This window comes from Thunnus thynnus, chromosome 5, assembly GCF_963924715.1.
Source record: "Thunnus thynnus chromosome 5, fThuThy2.1, whole genome shotgun sequence".
In the NCBI taxonomy this organism is placed as follows: domain Eukaryota; kingdom Metazoa; phylum Chordata; class Actinopteri; order Scombriformes; family Scombridae; genus Thunnus; species Thunnus thynnus.
Window position 1 is genome coordinate 15716997 of NC_089521.1, and position 21374 is coordinate 15738370.

Below are 21374 nucleotides of genomic sequence, written 5' to 3' on the forward strand. Positions count from 1 at the left end.
ATAAACAGTTAATGAATGATTGATAACACAGTACAACTTAGCTGTAATCGTATTAAATCACATTATTTTATTATTACAAACACAGTGTGTTATAAACACCTATTATTAACTGTTCATATATATTTATAAATCATTCACAGGCTTGTTTCTGAAGGTGTTCTAAACTCAAGACATGTTGAGTTTGAAGGTTCATTGTTAACTTTGGAAACAGTTTAACCTGAAAATCCACTGCAGGTCCACTTACTTCTTACTGTAATAGATGTCTCCCTGAGCTTTCACCCACATCTCATTGTCTTAAACAGCGGATGGAATTTGCTCAGTTGTCATATTTCATATCTATAGATAATATGATTACATGCTTACTCTTACAGTTTATCTATTTATACCCCAGTTATGGGTGGTTCACAAGAATATATAGTTCTTGACCAATGCATTGCTTATTGACACTTAAAATATTACATTGCATTATTGTGTGTTGTAAACCATTTATCAATTGCTTATATCCTGTTTATAAATACTAAATGAAGGACTAAAATGAAGTTCTACTATTTCAGTATTAGACCTTCTCAACTGCATAATGAGGCTCAGTGTCTCTGTGCCGACTTCCACTGTAGTGGAGTACAGTACCGCACATCATCCTTGTTACCGTTTCCAGTGCCAGATTGGTTTAATCACATGGAATTCATTTGGCGAGGAGGCAGGGAAAGGCTGTAAATGAATTAACAAGTATCACAACACAAAGTGTCTAATTACAGTTTTGACTCTGAATTAGCACGGCAAGCTATTAGCTTCATCCAGTTTGAGGAGTGACTCTTCACAGAGCTGAATCTTGCTCTCCGTCAAATGGGTATTTAAGCTATCATACCACATATCAGCTCCCATACAACAATGTTCCTGGGGTTAACCTCCGAGCAGATTTAGATCCTTGAATCAATTACCACTCCATCAGCCACAAACCCAGATCCCATTTCTCTGTGTCACACTCGATAAAAGGTATTCCTTGTCTTTCTACATTGTCTGTTTCTCAGTGCTGAAGCTGCTTCTCATTTGTCTCATAGATTTCTAAAGCGCTGCCCATTTCACTTTTGGTGGGCCCGGCTGTGGCTTAGGAGGTAGAGCGGGTTGTCCACTAATTGAAAGATTGGCGGTTCGATCCCCAGCTCCTCCAGTCCGCATATCGAAGTGTCCTTGGGCAAGTTACTGAACCTCAAATAGCTCCTGATGGCTGTGCCAGTGGTGTGTGTGAGTGTGTGTGTGAATGTGCATTAGATTAGATCTTGATGAGCAGGTTGGCACCTTGCATGGCAGCCTCTGCCATCAGTGTATGAATGTATGGGTGAATGTTGACATGTGATGTAAAGCACTTTGAGTGGTCAGAAGATTAGAGAGGCGCTATATAAATGCAATGCATTTACCAAATGACTGAACACTGGCTGGAGTGAGACAACTCCGGCAGACGTAGAGGCCAAAGTTCAAGTTTGACTTTACCTTCCATCATATTCACACTGAACTCACCTTCTTCCTCTCTGCAGAAAAAAATGGCTGATAAATATAAGAAATTTACATGTCTCATCCTGGCTACTGTAATTCTCACACTGTCAAATTAAATTTGACTTGAGACTCTCAGTAGACCAATATGTTTTGTAAAGGGGCAGTTGGGGTTAAAGTGCTCTGTGACATCTTGATGTCAGTGTCTTGCAAAATCTAATTTGATTGCTACATTCCCATAAAAGTTCTCCAAACAACTCAACACCCCCACCCCCCATCCCCCACCCCCTCCACCCCCCATCACATGCCCTTTCAGTGGGTTCTGACGCTTGAAATAAATTGTCTTTCATTTATGTACAAAAACCCTGTCTGTTTAAATATGCTGATGTTCAACAATTTCAAACAAGAATGATCAATAGCTGTCATCACCAGAGACTGCTGTGGCCTAGTACACACACACACACATGCACACATACAGAAAACACACACACTTCTTCCTTTCTATTGGGCACAGAGGCCATGTTTTTCTTGATGAAAATGCAGCATCTACTTTGCTGACAGCAAAGTCTTACATGATCCCTGGTGAGACAGATGGATATGTGCATCAAGTCCTCGCTGTCAACAAATAGAAACTGTCAAACAAAATAAAATTGTTAACAAAAGGAAACAGTTGCACATGGGATAAAGTCGCGATAGTATAATAACACACATGCAAGAAAAAAAACATATTCAATGAGATCTATTGATAGTGGTGCGCTAAGTGGTGCATTGGTTTAGAGTGGATTAAAAACAAAAGGCAAAAGTAAGGATGGAAATAAAAGTTAATTTGTGCGTATTCTCTACTTTCACATTACATTAATGCTCAAATTAGTAATAAATTATTCTAAATATTCCAATTGTGAGGGAGAAAATATAACAGCTGCAAGTAAAAGATAAGCTTTTATGCTGGCTATGTACTGACATCCCATTAACTGTTCTCCTTTTGCCTTCTCCTGTCTGTATGGATAGCACTTGACACTGATCAGCTGAAATCAGCTGCGGCTTCCCTTGAAGGTGACCCTCATCAGATTTAGTCAGCATTGTTCCGTTTCACCATGAATATGTAAATTGTCTTTTTTGGCTCAATTTGAGATGAGATCAATTTGACGTTGAAGAGGATTGACTCGCAGACTGTTAAATACCCAGAAATCTCATTGACATGAGTGACTGGCGCTGCCCTTCTCAGGTGGGAGAGTGAGAGGAATATTAGGACAGTTGGGCAAGCTTATGTGAACGTGTGAGTGTGTGGTTGTGTTTGTTGTGTGTGTGTGTTTGTGTGTGCATGTGTGAGGTGTAACTGCACTCATAAAGATGTCACGCCACAGCTTGGGAGTGGTAATTATCAGAAGTAAATCCTTATCCCCTTAATTCAGATCTGGTAAATTGCCAAGAGTAACAGAATTTTGCTGACTTTCAGTGCGGAAATAAAAAAAATACAGGGTGCAGATATTTACTGCACAGTAAAGATAAACAATGGCTGGATTCCTCTCAGGCACACACACACTTACACACACACACAGCATTCCTCAATTATTAATGCAGGTGTGGATTACCTCTGCAGAGAGGGAGAGTTTACTCATCATTTCATCTGTTTCACTCTATCTGCCCCATTTCCTATTCTCACTTTCATCTCAATCGGACCCCCTCAGCCATATCATCCCCTTTTACTCCCCAAGAGGACTCATGATGAAACCTACACACACACACACACACACATACATTGATAGCTAATGACTGGCCAGTTGTTGAAAAGCTTCCCTCCTTCCTTTTCTCACAGAGGAGATATTCAGTCCCCCCCTCCTCACCCTGTCTGGTCTGTCCTAGCCTGGCTAAGATCGGCTCAGCGTGACTCAGTTAAGTCTGTTCGTCTCCGTTTGAATGGTCAGGTATTGTTTCATTAGCAGGATCCTCTTACCATGGACAACAAAGAGGGGTTGCCGTACCCTCCTTACACACACACACATATACACATGCATACACACACACAGGAACAGACAGAGTAGGTGGGTCAACAGCCTGAAAGCAGCAGCCTCATTTTGCCCAGACGTCTGACTAGAAAGCTGCAGGGGAATCAAGTTATTTCCAGACTTTCAGAAGCACAGTTACAGTATTTTTCTTCATGGTGGTTGTAGTTTCATGACAGAATCATTCTCTACTATTTCTTGTATATTTCTGAGGTAAAATTGCTGTTGGGAGTCAGCAGTGTTCTTCCTTCCTGGTGTTTGGGGTGCAGCTCTTCAGGTAGGACAGAGCAAAAGATATATGAATGAGTTGGCTGCTGACGTTGTTTAATAGTCTCTTTTCATGTTTTTGATGACTTCAAAAAGTTTATGCTTTATCATTATACTGTATGTGTCTTTTCCAAACTTTTACAAAGTGCATGCTAATGTAGCACTAAGCGCATCACTCAAAAATACATACACATTTACTCAGAGGCATAGTATTTATTGAACTTAGATTTATTACATTCGCTTTGGACCTGTGATAATCCTATTGTTGAGTTGTAACCCCATTGTTGTATTTTGTATTCCTACTAAATGTACACTGCATGAACAGTTTAGTGTTCCTAAACACCTGTTGCATGCCTTGCCAACAGAGGAGATGCATATCTTTTTGAATTTCCTCTCCCAACTTTTATCCAGATTTTTTATTAGGGAGTCAAAACCTGTTGAGTCAAAACCTGTTAATGTGCTAGGCCTGTAAAGACATGTCTTATGTTATATTCAGCCCTTACAAACAAGCTCAACTTGACATGTGCATTTCATTCACATAAACATCTTAGGCAACTAGCAGACTTATAAAGGAGAAATCCTATTTAGAAGCTTGAAACAATACGTGATAAACAATTCCTGAGGCATAAGTAAGACAAGCGCAAATATCAAAGGATTGAAAGTGCCAATACAACAATAGTAAGGGAGCAGGATACATGCATATATTCCCACAAGTCTGCAATAGTCAAGTAACTTCAATAAAAGAAGCAGCAGAATAATAAAATAGAATAGAGGATAATAACACAAAAAGAAAACATACATTCTCCACAAAAACGGCAATATTGTCAGCAAGTGTCACTATTAAATCAAGCATGCAGAAAAGAAAGTGTCAGGATCCGAATGAGAAATGATTTTGTTTAAGTCAGACACAGGTGGAATTACAATAGAAAAGAAAGCTAGAGCTGAGAGGAAGTAGAGCTGTTCTATTACTGCCCCTCCATCAATTTCCCAAGTTGCTCTGAGGACTTGAACTTGAAGCTCACAGGCTATCATGCTATATGTGATGCAATTTGATAACCTTAGGAGAAATTAAAGCAACAACTTATAATAAAAATCTTAGTTTAGTAGATGTATAATCAGCTCCCCTTTCCAAAAAAAAAAGTTCTTCTGTTATATGTCTCATCCCTTCAGGATTGCTCATTAAGAAGCTTCTGTTAGTAAATAGTGTTTGTTTACATGTTCTGGAGAAGTGAGTGGGACCTCTCTGCCTCCTCTCCTGATGTCCTCGACATGCTCTGTGCTTCTTTTCTCCTTTCATCACCGCTGCCCTCAGGGTTCCTCCTCACCCTCCTCAACTCCTCCATCTGTTTCAATTAGCCAGAGTGCAGGGTGGAGCACAGAGGTCGATCACACAAGCGCAGAGCCGCAGGTGTGCCTACAGTATAGCACGCAGCTGACAAACAGGAGTCACTCTGTGCCTGTTAGGGGGTGCGCTGTCAGAGGCGAGAGTATGAGGCTGTCATTGCTATAAGGGAGCTGCCAAGAGTGTTTCTGGGATGCTGAGAAAATTTGGGCGCACAGTGACAGGCAGTCAGTGACAATCAGAATATCAGAGACACAAAAACACACATGCATCCACCTCTGCTCGCTTACTTATCTCTTCCACCCTTACTCACTCTCACAGTGAGTGAGTAAGGGTATCAGTGTGTTGTTGTATGAGAGTGTGGTTTGTGCTACGCTCCACCATGGATTAACAGTGGATGTTTCGCCCTGAGCTTTATTTTGGTGTTCCAGTACTGCTGAGTACGGTGCACCCTGATAAGAGCAACTGGAGAATCCAGTCCACCTTTGATGTTTATAGTACATGCTTCTATTTGTCCTTGCATTGTATATTGTGTAAATATTAGGCATAAATCACCATAATCATCATAAGTATTAAGTGTGTTGAATTTGTGTCTCCAGGAGTAGTTGGATTAACTAACTGTACAGTGTATGAGGACATCTGTTATCTCAAACCCAAATTAAGTGCTACTTTCATTAAATGGAGGGAGGGTGCTGTACAATATACTAAACCTCAGCAGTGTAATTTGATGGCGTAGCTGAATTCTAGGTGGGCATGTAGCATCTGTTAGTGTCTTGCTTAAATGTGTTGTCAATTAAGACTCAGGAACAAAAGTTTTTAACTCAAAGTTGTTGCTGATATGTGTATATACTGTATATATAATGCTCAGACACAATCAGATCATTTTTATGTGAGAAATTCCCATGAAAGATACACAGTAGTGTAAATCATGGATTGCTATTTTAATGAGGTGACCTCGGCTGTTGATGATTCGTCAAGGAGATGCAAGGTCCCATGTTTCATTCTGTCATTGTTTGAGGAAAAATGAAAGGATCAATTTAAAGCTTTTTTTTCATCATCCAATCAAACCACCTTTCACCTTCAAGAAGAATCTGTGGATGTCCCCATGCCTTAGTGCTCAATAAATGTACAAACAGCATCTTATAAATCTGGTGGTTCAACCTTTTGCTGACCAAACTGTTGGTATTTGGTATAGTTATTTGTGGTGTTTCCTAGCTTTATGTTTTAAATAACAAAAATGTACCAATCATACAGAAGTTTACACACTGTGCCAAGAAAGGATTCTGAACACCACTTACTGCTTTTTTGGGTATACTTCTTTGAAGCCAGTGGGAATTGTGTTAGCCACTAACAGCTGGTCAACCACAGGAAGGATTTGGCTCCTAATTACATCTCTCCCTGTCAGACAAAATACTTTGACAGTTAAGATGTTGCTGGTTTTTGTTTCCTGTCATAAAGTAAAATGAAGCATCCCTTCTTGTTTTAGATAGGCAGAAAGCTTGTGGTTTGGCTCCCTAGGAGGAACAGGTGTCTCCTGGCTCCTAAGGTTTAGAAGCTTCTTACCATCTCAAAGTTCAGAGAATTCTCAATATCTAAAATTTATACTCAGTCTTTTGAACAGCTGAAAGTTGAATTGGCATCAATCTCAGAAATTTGTCAAACTTAAGGCCAAATTTGAACTCACAGCAGTTTTATAATTGTACATACAGGTCCAGATGTCTGTCAGTCTGCATTCCTGCTCCCGCACAAAACAAGCGACTGAGTCATTTCAGGCATGAATCCATCTCTCTGTTCTCAGCAAAAGGCTCCCAGGCTGCTGGCAATGTAGTCATGAAGGTGATCAAAAGCCTTAGATCTGTACATCTGTGTGCCCTGCAAATATTGCAAGTGTTACAGCCTCCTACCAACAAAAAAGCTCTCTTTTCATCCTCTCGTTCCACTTTATGCTTCATTTTATTAATTTATTTTATTTATTTTATTTTTTTTGTGGCCATGACCAGCATGGGGTGGTGGAAGGGTGGGTAGTATTCTTTCTTTGTCTTTTTCTACTACAGACACCTTGCCATGTGCTGCCATTGCTGTGCTGACTATGTCATGTCTACAGAAAAAAAAGAAAGAGCTCTCTTTGACCCACATGTTCCACCACCGGAATAAAACAGAGGACCTCTATGTTTGTGATTGTCCTAATGAATGGCAGTCAGGTCAGCCAATGGCGCAACACTATTGAGGGCCTCGAGGGATGAGTGATAGAGGATGTGATACTGGCAGAACAGAGGCAGATGCTCTTTTGACTCCCTGTCAGACAGAGGGAGAGATGCTAATGACATTCTCCCTGAAGCACTGAGGAGATATAGAGAGAGAAACACTAATGACTCTCTATCTCTCTGGTCACCAGCAAGCCAGCAGACAGCTTGTTAAATCTCACAGCAGAGTAACAAGATGCTATTCCGAATGTTTGGAGGCAACTACACACAGAAAAATGTCTGGCAATTAAAAGCGACTGTGCAATTAACAGGGTCTATGATAACAGTTTGAAAAAGTTGCGCCAGGGCGTGCCTGGTGTGAGTGTTTCCCCCCAAACACCTTGTAACCCTGTGTCTGTTTCTTTTCTGAGTGTCCAAAACAAGCATGGTCTTCTCTGTGGAGAACAGCTTTAACCTAATCTATATCATTAGGTTTTTGCACTTTCTTTGCTCTTTTCTTGCAAAGACTTAGAAGATCCATACTCTCATATCTATACACTAAATATGAAGCTACAGCCAGAAGCCGGTTAGCTTAGCTTAGCATAAAGACAGGAAACAGGGAAACAGCTAGCCTGGCTTTGTTCAAAGGTAAAGACATAAACCAACAGAACCTCAAACAAATTCCAAAACAAACAAATTGTAAAAATAACATGTTGTGGTTTTAGGAGGGGTTATGTCCAGTGCTATTTCTTGGCTCAGAGCAGGGACTGGCAGGACTGGCAAGATGTTTCCAGTCTTTATGCTAAGCTGGCCAACTTCATACTTAGCTTTCAGATGAAAGTGGTATCAATCTTCTCATCTAACTCTCTGCAAGAAAGCATATTTCCCAAAATGTCAAACTACTCATTTGAATTGATATGAATAAGGAATCTATACTGCATTGTGTTGTGTATTCTGCAGTTCTGTGTTTCAACAAAGGCGGATGTCTATCCAGCATTTGCTGCCTCCCAAACTAATATCTGTTATCGTTAATGGTGGAAGGTAGAGTAATTGGCTACATTACAGTCTCTTCCTCTGAGAATCCTTCCATGATTAAAGAAATTATCATGCCCCAATGTGTGATACACAGAATTGCAGGGATACACTCGCAAAAAAACACACACACATTGAGAGGTTACACAGTGTGTATGGATGAAATTACTCTCAAAGGTGCTGCCAATTTTAAAGCTGTTACTCAAATGTGTATAAACGCCTCTGACTTGTAGTTTACCTCTGTCTGCATCGCTCTGACTTTGTGTGGTTTAAACACCAACATTAATTTTCTCAGTGGCAAAGTAATTACATAATCCAGAAACAAAAGACAACGTTAATACAACTATTCAACAACTGAGCAATATCACAACCCCCCCCCAAACAAAGTCATTATCTAATATCTTTCCATCTATTTTCTCAGCTCGAAAATAAGCATTTAGATCTCACAAAGAAGAATCTCTTCCTCAGTTTCATATGGTGTTTCTCTCTCTAGGCATGAAGGTTGGGGTGAATTCTGAAGCCATGCCTCTCCTTCACCCCTCATTGGCTGAGAGATTCCTATAAGGGGAGCCACCTCAAAGAATGATCGACTGACATGATTGACATGAAGAAGACCAAAATTATCACCTTCCAAAACAGATCAAGGTTACAGAGAAATTACCCAACATTTAAAATAGGTGGGACCCAAATAGAGCAAGCAAATACCTATACTTACCTAGGTTTACAATTTAGTTCCACAGGAAACTTCTGCTCTGCTGTGAAGGAACTCAAAGAGAAGGCAAAAAGAGCTTTCTATGCTATCAAGTGTTCAGTTCAAATCCAAATTCAAATTAGGACATGGTTCAAAATATTTAAATCAGTTATAGAATTGATTGCATTGTATGACAGTGAGATATGGGGCCCCTTACTACAGAATGATTGGGTAAAATAGGACAAAAATCCAGTTGAAACCTGGCATGCAGTGTTCTGCAAAAGTATTGTCCGAGTACAAAGAAAAACCCCAAACTCTGCATGCAGAGCTGAATTAGGTCAATATCCTTTATTACTTCTAAGTATTCAAAAAAGATCTATCAAATTCTGCAGCCATATTAAAAAGAGTGACTCTGCCTGTTACTATTATAAAGCCCTTGCCTGCCAAGAGTTGAACATAGCAAGGAGTCCCCTCAGCCAACTGGTCCTGAGGCTGGCTGACCTTTCACCTTCTGACCTCTCAAACCCTAGCCAGTCTTAGAGCAGTTATACTATCACTCAGAAGATTAGACCTAACCAAATTATACCTAAAGAAAAAGAAAAATACATTACTTATTGGTATGATATTACACGCTCACAACACAGAAACTAGAACTAGAAACATATTTGGCCCTAAACAGACTGTATACTGTGGCAGACTACCTCACCACAGTATCTAATAAGAACCTGAGAAAGACATTGACAATATACAGACTGAGTGACCATAGTCTGGTAATAGAGAAGGGCAGACACAGGCAGACCTGGCTGCCCAGACAGGACAGGCTGTGCTGTCATTGTGATGAAGGAGCTGTTGAGACAGAATTATACTTTCTAACAGAATGTCAAAACTGCAGAAATATTAGGGAGGAATTCTTTCCAAAAGCTGGAAAGAAATTGAATTTCAAAGTCCAACAGAAAGGGAGAAATTACCCCTCATTCTGGGGTTCAAAGAAGGAATGTGCAGTGTTGGCTGCTAAATATGTCACTTCCTGCCACAACAAAAGGGACAACCAGTAGGACATAGACATACAGACAGATAGACATTTATAAATATACTCGTACTTACCATATTCTTCTTACTGCCACCATATCCTTTTTTGTTTTTATGTTGTTATTTATAAATAATGGCTGTCTTGTATTATCCCTTCTATTAACATCTATTTTTTTAACAGTTGATTTTCTTTTGATATCTATAGAATAATGAATATCTTGTATTATCCCTACTAACATCTTTACTTTATTATCAGTAGATCAACACTTGCATTGTTTTTGTTTGTCTTGCATTGTTAAAGTCACATCGAAATTTTACCAATACTAACTTGATTACTTATATATTCACATTATTTTTGATAACTTAATTCCTTAACATTGTCTTTCATAATCTTAATTGTGCTTTGGCAACACATGTCAAATGTCATGCAAATAAAGCCTAGTGAATTGAATGGAATAGAATGGAATAGAATGGAATAGAATGGAATAGAATGGAATAGAATGGAGTGGAATGGAATGGACTGTTTGTCTCCAACCCCCTATCAAGGATGAGACAAGCACTTTGGAGCGAGAGTCAGACTCATTTGTCACTTTCAGTTCCCCCTCTCTTCCTCTCTCCTACGCACTACACGTCATTCACTGCTGTTACGATTTCACAAACATGGAGTGGAGACCTGCAAAATACCAAATCTAGGGTCAGTGAACTTATGGCCAACCACTGTAGGAAGTTTAAACAGTGTGTGTGTGTGTTAACAGCAGCATTGTTTTGGGCTAACTGAGCACTGAAATTAGACCTCAACTATCACGGAAATTCTCTCCAGCTGCACATTTCAACTGTAGCTGTAGAATATAACAACTAGCTGAAGTATTGTGGGGAACAGAACATTTGAGCTGTGAAGGTGATTGTGCTGCTTTGGTATTACATCTGAAATTTAAACTGTAAGTACACTTTGACTGAAGCATATTGTTTTGTTATTTAGAGTTGTGATGGAGCATACTTGTGTGTTTGAATTTGATCTGTTGTCATGAGAACATTTTTTAAGAGGAATCTGGCACTGTATAATGATAGTATGCCATCATGGGTATGGGTATACCGTGTAATTATTGGTTATTGGTTTATTTTTGTAGCGTCTTGTGAGTACTGAGTCCCAGCAGCATTAGCAGTTAGCTCATGAAGGTCATGTCAGAGCCTCTCAGCTGTGTTTTGAGGTGTTTAGTGTCTCCGCTCCCTGGTTCACCCCTCCTGCCTATCTAATCGTCGCTGTAATGACAGTGTTGACTTTGCCGCTGGCTTCGCTGTCTCTCTCATTTTCACTGTTGTTTCGTCTCTCTATCTCTTTCTCTTATTTTATGTTACTGCCCTCTTTCCCTCCATCTTCAAGGATTGATTGAAGATTTAACATTAGCATGACCTCAAAAATGCACTCAAGTAAAACATCACTGTTCCACATTTTATTATCTTTCTCTAATTCCCTTCATGTATCTTTTCATCTTTATGCCTTCATCTTTTGTATTATGTTAAAACCACTATGAACAAGGTCTGTAAGCTATTTGTTGCATGTGCTAGTGGTGGTACTGTTGATTATTCGTGAGCCTGGTGAACAACATAACTGCAGGTAGGTGAGAGACATTTGCTTACATCTAATAACTGCATGTAGATCAATAGAACAAGAGGTTTAATAAAGTTATGGATTATTTTGTAATGTAGCCTAATTCTAGTGCAGCTACCTCAGCATTACATTCCCTGAGTTCATAACACAGGAGTGTGGGTTACGATGGTTGAAATCTGTTTTGGGGTCGTTCTTGTCTATTGTCATGGCAAACACTCAAGTTGACATTGAATGCAATGTTCTCAATTAAAGGACCCTTTGCATGGATCATGCTGTTGTGTGGTCAAGCTGTTATTTGTGTACACATGTGCGTGGGTAGGGATATAGTATAAAAAAAATTATAGTGTTACCTCATGTAAGGGTAACAAAAGCTGAGAAAAGGAAGGTTATGCTTTGTAATACTAGTTCTACAAGTGTCAAAAGATAAAAGGTGTTATGTGTTGTTCAGATTTTGAGTTTGCTGAGACATATTTGTGATTTTGGGCTGTACAGATAAGATTTACTTGACCTGACTACATGACACATACAGTACAGTCGATCCCTCTTCAGCCAGTCAAGACTGACCCACCAACACTTCCTTGTACAAGCTGTATAAATTACCATTGTACCCTAACCTGGTGTCCATAGTGAGTCAGGGAGTAGCCGAATGACAGGATTCCACCTGTGCTTGTAGCGCTAAAGTGAAAATACACAACCTTGACTTAATTTCACAGAGGCTTTACCCTCTAATGGGCTTTTTGGGTGATGAGGGTGAAGTCAGATGCTTGCACTCCCCGCCGTGACACCAACACAACACAAGGTTGTACCTTGGGTTATGCAAATAGACAGGCTGGTGCTCTATCACCCATCTGCACACTGCAATGGCATTTCAAACATCTTTGTGCCTCAGCAGTTTGTTCGGTGGAATATCTGTGCAGCAAATTCGCACATGTGTCTGATTCCTTTTCAAGGTCCATATTTAACACTGGAACATCTGATCTGTGAGTCACATGATGTGAGAGGAAGGGATGTTTATCCTAGACGGGTTTGTCTTCAACTCCATAGCTAAAATCTGGTAGATCATTTCATTTTAACTGGATGATGTACCACCTGGCTGAATTAAATTAATCTTTCTATTACTGGTTGTGTTCCAACTAGGGGTGTGCCCAAATACAAATACGTTATTCGGCAAAGCACAAATAGTAGGGTTTTTTTTTACAAATATTTGTTTCATACGGATATTTTAAAAATTAATTGTTTTTGAGAAGAAGAAAAAAACCATATCTAATACCAGCGCGCAGGTCGGTTACATTGCTATCTCAGTCTCTGTGCTCTGATCTGCTGTTACATCTATCAGCAGGTCTCAACAGAGGGAAGTCACATCCACCTGCTACATGACACACATTTCCTAATTTGGACATCAATCCCGGTGTTGGGGGTGTTCCCCAGAGATATAGCTGGGCTACTGACACACACAGTGTTCTCAAGGGACTCTCCATAACCTGTTGTTCCCCTTATCCTTTCTACAAAGTTAGATTGTAAATATAGGCAAAAATGAAAAATGCAAAGCAATAATTGCCTTTGAAGTTCTTCCCTACACGTTACTCGGTGTGCTGTCTCTGTGTTATGGGTGTATAAATAGGTAGAGGTCTGTCTGTCTTTAGCTCAGTAGTCAGTGCAGTCCTCTATGATCTGGAAGACTCCAGTTCGAGACCTGTAAGGTAGTTTATTCATGAACACTTGTAACACTTTAATTTTCTAAAATTAAAAGCGTAATAAAAACAAAAACAGGATTTTTAAGCCTCTTTCCACTTTTATTAGAATACAAATACAAATCATTTTGCTGCCTCAACAAATGCAGATACAAATACAAATATTGGGCCCTCTGCACATCCCTAGTGCTAATGATTCAATATTATCACTTACAGACCTGTGGGTGAGAGCAATTTTTGTGATGGCATCTTACAGTGGTGGTTCTTTACTGAAGCCTGTTGTGTGACTGAGGCTTGTGTAACAGGCCTTAAAGGGGTGAGTTCTCCAACAAGGCTTCACACAAACACTTCACCTATGCTTTCAGAGCTAAAGCTACAATATCTAACCACTATTGTTCTTAGACAGTTGACTTTTTCGCCCATCCATTGCACTCTTATTAGCAGCCCCTAGCACTCAGCAGTGGTTAACTCAATTAAGTGGCTACGTTATAATCAGTGAGAGTGGGAAAGACAGCCTGGGCAATTGTGGTGCTGATAGAGGGCCTAGTCACAGCCATAACCTGCTGTTTACATGCAAAAAGAACTCGCTAGCCTGTATGTGGTTGGGCTCAGAGATTGAAAAAGAGCACAGTTGGACATTGATTGAGGAGCTGCAATTTTACATGCTGCAGAGATGTGGAACAAGGTCTCTGAATCTCACAGCTTCTGCTCTGGGGGATTTTGTCCACAGAAATAGGATAGAGAGAATTCGTCTGCTAGGCTGCAACATAGACACAGACATTTAGTAAATGAGCATCAGAACTGTTAGATGGAGGGGATAGACAGACTGATAGAAACACACAGACAGCAGAAGAGGCAGACAGTCAGCAGTCATGCACAAATATGCACGCAAACACACAGAGTGAAGTAAATACGATTACAGAAAACGACAGGTGAGCATATAAAACAATATGGTTGTCACACTTTCAATATCAGCAATCTCAACAGTGCTTAGGCATTACAAATGGGAGAAAATGACTGTAATATTATGAATTTGATGATTGCAGTCTCTCTCTGAAACATATTAAGTCTCTGATTGAATCAGCGCATTTTGTTTTCATATAAAACGGCCTAACCTAATTACAGTAACAGTGTTGAAGCCGAGTTCTGAGGGTTTGTCTTTGAAGTCTTGCCCTCTGCATACAGTTAGAAAAATGTGTCTCATCTGTGCAGCAGTTCCTTCGCTCCCCTCTGTGCCTTGGTAGCACGCTCACTCTGATCACGATTCAGCTGTTGGCCAAAAACAAAGAAAACAGAGAAACTCATTACTGCTTTTCTGGCCTTCAACTTGGATTTTTTTTTTCAATGGGGAGGCTGCAAAAAGTTCCAGAAATAAATACAGCATGTGTGTCTGTGTTAGCATGTATACATGTGTGAATCAGAGTAATGCTTAATCCTGTCTCATAGGGTAATAAGACCTCATAAATCTGATGCAGTTATGGGTGTTGGCCTTTCCCAAATATGGACTTCCACATCATCCCTTTCAAAGTCTGTTTTCTACAGACCAACAACAAGCTGACACCAGAATGCATGCATGCAAATTGCATAGCTTTAGAGCCTGAAATCCATATTTGGTAAGGCTAATACAGTCCTAACATCCTGATTAGTCTGTCTCTGTCACATCACTCAAATGTATTTCTCTTTATCAGATCTGGGCCCAAGTTATGTGCTCATTGTCTGTCTCTGCTTTGCCAGAAGTGGTCATGGACAGACATAGCTGGGAAGAAGTCTCATAGCCTCTCATCTCATAGCAAGGCAGAGGTCCAGACAATCCCTTTAGAGGTAGCAGATCTCTGTCTTACTCCTAACTCAGTGGCTCAACAACACCAAACCATCAGCCAATAGCTCTATGAGTCAAAGTTGAGAGGCAGGCTGATAGGAATTATTATTTTTACAGCATAACGCTTTGGTGGGGCTTTTTGTGTGTGTGAAGGAGAGAGAAATATAAAATGTGAGATAGAGGAAAGACAGAGGGAAGTACAGACAGACAGAGAAAAAAAGAGAGAGAGGGCTTGTCCTTGTGGAGTCATTGTGCCCCCACTACAATTGAAAACCAAGAAAAGTGATTGCATGTAAGGGTTGGTTTTCCAGACCTCATTAGCAAAATGGTTTCCCATGGGGTAAAGGTTACAAATCAGAATTCAGGACAGGGTGTCTGTAAGGGTATAGGTAACACTTGCATTCATGATGGCTGTTGTAAGGGTTGCAAGTGAATGTATGTGAATAGGATCCCGTTGTGTGCATGTGCATGCATGGGTGTGTGTGTTCAGTAAGTCCGTCTTCCTATTGACCTCACAATGTGGTTTGATCTCAGAACAGATGCTCCTGGGAAACTTTCAGTGCATGTATAGGTCAGTGCTTGCTGTGTCTTTTATTAAGTGTGTCCCTCATTCTGTTTCTGTCCTCTGAATGTCCTGTACAGCATTTGTTTCTAAGTGACAGCTTTGGACAGCAAAGTCAGAGCACAACAGCCACTGAAAACTTACTGTTGTTGTTACTTGAAGTCCTATTCAGAGAGGACTAATTATACTTGGTGATATGATTTGTAGAAGTTGCAGAGATCTTTGATGGTTTTAATCCCAAGGAAATATGTAAATCCGTCAAGTAAAAATTCCAACAGAAACGACCAGCCTTGCTCAGGTCCCTTGCTAAACCTGTGGTAGTGAATGTCATTATAATTTCATCTGTATTTTGTTTTTGGTGCACAATTTCTTTTATTTTGTCTACACTGCCATTTTTTCTTCATCTACAGTAGAAAAAAGGAATAATAGTCATTCTGGTGAAGGTTATGAAGTGCTTTTGAGTAAGGTTATAAATTCATTTTCTGCAAAAAACAACAACAAAAAAACAAAACAAAACAAAAACATACAAACAAAAAACACCATCAAGTTAGAAATTGTACAGTCTAGACTAACACCAAATAGTTTTTTGATTAAATTTTATTGTGATATGTGTTTTTGGAAAAAGTGAGATATCAGAGCCATAGTATTCCCACTACAAATGTCAGAATGTATCAAATACAAACCAGATATACAATAGAGAGGAAAACACATAAAGACAGCAGAAGAGACCAAGACAAAGAACAAAGTCAACTTCATTGTGTTCATTTCAGCTAGTTTTGCACACAGTGTCAAGTTGTTTCTCTCCCTTTAGTATTAAACACCACAGTTTTAAAGCTGTACAAAGCATGATTACCGTTGGAGACAAAAAACAACAACATAGCAGCCTTCTTACGAACCACCATGACTGGCCGCACACAGAAAAGGCTGTTTCCCGTATTGTGCTATTTTTCAGTCAGTTCCAATGAAATGAATTAGTGCAGTAAGTAGAAATCATTGTACGTTGTCCCTACACAATCACTGACATTAAGGTTGCTTGGTTTCAAGGCAGGCTAGGCACCAGGAGTTTGATTTCCCTGTTGACGTGGAGACCCATGAGAATCCTTCACCCTGAAAAACCAATGAAGAGAAACACCTCAATAATCACACTTCTGCTGGAGCTCTAATCCCCAAACATCTGACACAATTACACCTATAAACAGGCAATTAAGCAGACACATGCACTCCTTGTGTATTGTGTGAGTATGAGTATGAGTTAAGACAAAAAAAAATGTGTGTGCATGTTTGTGATAGTTTGTTTAATTTTGTATGGCTTTTCTCTTGATAAAAGGTAATTATGTTATATTTATCCCATAAATCAACAGATAAAGGTGGAGCTGATGTATTTTTTCTAAAGATATTCATACTTTATCACACATAAGATGCTCCTGAAACTATGAGATTTTTAAATCTAAAGAAAATAAATCTTTCCATGCCACAACAAAGAGTCAATGTGTAAAAAAACGGCTAATCCGCTTTGTGAGATAGGTGGAGGGTTGGGGTAAGAAGAGTGGTAAGGGCAATCTGAGCTCAACTGATGTCAGCTGGAGTTTAAGGTGGATTACTGATATGCTTCTTGCTCCTCGACAACCAGGTGAGCCACATAGACGTGAGAACAGGAAGGGAAGACAGACTGATGGACAGGAGAGGAAAATGAGGCAATGAAGAAAGGAGGAATGTCAAATCTGGTGCATTGGAAGTGATCTTGGCAGGAAACCTAAGTTACCATAGCGACCTGGTGAAAGCTCTGCAGCAAGTGAAGAGGCAAGAGGAAGAGAGACAGAGAGAAAGAGAGAGCAGACCTTGAGGTATTGTGTCTCTCACTTTCGTGGTATTCCATAACAATATTTTGAACATGGCTACTTGCTCATTTACTATGTGTAAATACAAGTCTTTGGCACAACTGCAAGACTGACCTGTGATGTTCACAGGAATATTAGGTGTTCACAGTGAAACTACGCTACCCGGTGGAGGTACAAACCTCCAGCAACCTCTTGGTTAATAAACCATGTTGCTGTTCAGTAAAACATTGTGCATAACTACACAACAGAAACGTTATACTGGCGATGAGGTGTAAAAGGAAAGACAAGACAAGTCAACACAGACACCATTTTTTCCAAAAGAAAAAAGGGGGAGAAAGTCAGACAAGTGGATGAGTGAGGCTAAGCTAAGTTAGCATAAACAAACATGAATTGTATTCAGCACACCGCAGCAAGCATGGCAGTCAATAACGCTGCACTCCCACCACTGAAACTGATCCTGGCTCTGTTGGACCCAAGTGGCAACCACCACCACTTGAGGCTGAAGCCATTTCAGAAGTACCTTAAAGTGCAATGCCACCAATGGCCACCAGATGCTGGCTTCAAAAAATCCCTAGGTCCAATAGACGCCCATTCAAAAAGCGTCAACTTCTTTTTGCAATACAGTCAATAATTTTTTTTTCAGCAAGCCATTATGGTCTCCATTGCAAAATTTTGGCCCTCTAATAAGTGTGCTGGTGGTTATTTTGGAAATAAATGCTTTGTTAACAAGATTTGAAGACATATAGTAGCTTTGATGTCTGCCGTGCGGGTGTTGATTGACAGCTGCGATTGACAGTTGGCTCACCTGCTGCTCTCCCTGGCTCCAGGACTAAAAGTGAGACAGACCATTGCTGTAATATTTCTCTAAGTTTAATGTTACTTGATAACAATACCTGACATGTTAGCATAATTTAGCTAAAGTAGCTAATATTATTCCAAGTGTGCACCTCTCAGTGTTCCCAGTAAGTTAGCTTTGTTCCAAGGTGGTGGGGCGTGTTTCCAGAGCAAGAAAGGCAACACTGCATACACCTTATATGGCATGTCCAGGCTACAAATGGAAAAGATGGCACCAACCATAAGCTGCAACTTTGGGTTTCAAAACAGCTCCAATGCAAACCAACAGGTGACATCACACCTTCTTATGTCTATCTTTATAAAGTCTATAGTCTATGGTCGGACCTCACTGGAATAATTACATTACTGCGACATTACTGGAGATGCTAGGCTCAAAGCACTATTGTTGCATGTAGCAAGAGAACCAATGCATGATATTTATGACACATTAGCAGAAGATGACAAATATGCAGACACAAAGCAGAAGTTATCTGGATACTTCTCTCCAAGAAAAACACCTAGTATCTTCAGAAAAGCCATGCAGGAAGCAGGAGAAAATGGGTTGAACATTTATCACACTAGGCAGAGGATGTCAGCTAAGAATTGTGAGTTTGCAAATGTCAAGGCAGAAATCAAAACTCAAATCATACAAAGCTGTGCATCATCCAGACTGTAAAGGAAAGTGCTGAGGGAGCCTGAACTATGCCTAGATGAGTTTCTTGACCATGGAAGAACACTTGAACTGTCTTAAATGCAAGAGACTGGCATAGAAAGAGGCATATCAGCTACAGTTGGATCAAAAGACTGTGGACAAGCATCCAAACAACAGCAGATGATCAGAAAAACAATGTTCTGACAACTGTTGCAGGAACTGTGGAGGTAAATATGAAGAAACAAACAATGCAGGGGCATAGTCACATAGCCAACTGCCAAAGTAACATTATAGTTGGCTGAACCAATGTTCCATCACATAGCTAGCTACACAGAAAATGTGAAAAGAAAAGAAACAAGAAACAAAGTGCTTCATGAATTAAGTTCAGCTGCTGACAATATGCTTGCCCCACTACCATCTACAACACGTGACATCAATTTGTACAAGGCTTTTGAAAAGATGGCTTTCACAGTTGGGGTAAAGCAATGGAAAGGTTTCGATACCATGAGAAATCAAATGTTCATCGAACTGCTGTCAGCTTTGTAGGCACTGCTAATGCTGGAATTAATGTAGCAACTACTCTTTCTGTGGGCAAGCAAAAGTAAATGGCTGGTGCGAGAACTGTGTTGATGTGTATTTTGTCTTCTGTACAATATCTGGCATGTCAAGGTTTAGCAGTTCAAGATCATATAGACACAGAGTCAAACTTGAGCCACTTGCAGAACTTGCATGCACAAGACATTCCAGAACTACACTCGTGGCTGGCTCGCAAGGAGTCCAAGTGACTTTCTTCTGACATTCTCAGTGAAATGACTGAACTGTTTGCCCACGATGACCTGCAAATGCTAATAGATTAAAAGCGTGCTGAGTGTTTCTCCACAATTATGGACAAGACTGTTGACATAATTATCGAGGAACAGGTGTCTGTGTGCTTCCCTGTCGTTACTGAATAGCTGGAAATAGCAACTGTGAGAGCCCTACAGAGTTCCATGGACATGATCAGGATGAAGGCAGGCTGACACTTCATCATGATATATTCTTTGACATAGCGAAAGAAAGGGGTGTTTTCCTAACAACTTTTCGAGGTGCTGTAGATTTCCTGACGAGACAGCAGGGAGAACCACTGAGGATCCTGCTGCTAGAACTCACCAAACTAATCAGACTTGGACTCACTGTTCCTGTGACCTCTTGCGCATCAGAATGGTCTTTCTCAGACCTGCAGCATCTTAAAAATTATCTATGCTCCACAATGGGACATGAAAGACTTAACTACCTTGTGGTATTCACCTGTAGCAAACACATTGCAAGGAGCAGAAATCTGGATGTCATGGCCATGAGTTCATCACACACACTGCTGTGAGAAAAACACGTTCCTCTGAAATTAAGCATTACTCAGAACCAAGGTTTGGTTTCCAGACATGATGGCAAAGCAATATGCAGTTGTGTTGCATGTCAGGTTAACACACCAGCTGCACATACTGAGCCATTAAAAATGTCTGTTCTGCCAGAAACTCCCTGGCATAGTGTTAGCGCAACCTTCTGTTGACCGCTTCCAAATGGAGAGTACTTGCTTGTCATCATGGATGATTATACACGCTACCCAGTTATCGAGAATGCAAAGTCAACCTCAGCTAACACAGTCATTCCAGTCATGGACAAAGTTTTCTCCATGTTTGGAATCCCCAGAGTTGTGAAAACTGATAATGGTCCCCCATTCAACAGCGACCAGTTCTGCCAGTACACAATCTAGGATTCCATCACCACTGGATCACACCACTTTGGCCTCAAGCCAATGCTACAGGTGAATGATTATGCACACAGTGGGCAAAGCTGTTCGTGTGGCTGAAACACAAGCAATTCCCTGGAAACAACAACTGAACATCTTCCTACGTGAGTATGGATCCACAACTCACAGCACAACAGAAAGCTCACCTGCTGAACTGTTGTTCCAACACAAGATGTACACAAAGATTCCCTCACTCACTCATACTGCAAGTAACAGTTCGGAGTCTGAAGTGAGAACAAGGGACAATAAGGCTAAAACCAAGATGAAATCTCATGCAGACTCTCAACGTCATGCCACACCGCACATTCTCACTCCAGGCCCTGTGCTTCATTGTCAGCCCAAGTATAACAAGCTCACCACACCATATAAGCCATACACTGTGACCAAAGTCAAAGGCTCCATGGTTACAGTGGCCAGAGATGGACACTTTATCATCAAGAATTCTTTATTCTTAAAGAAGATCGCTCCAAAGCTTTTGGACATCCCACCAGATCCTGATGATGATGATTGTGATTACACTTATACCTCTACAATCACAACAACAGCAT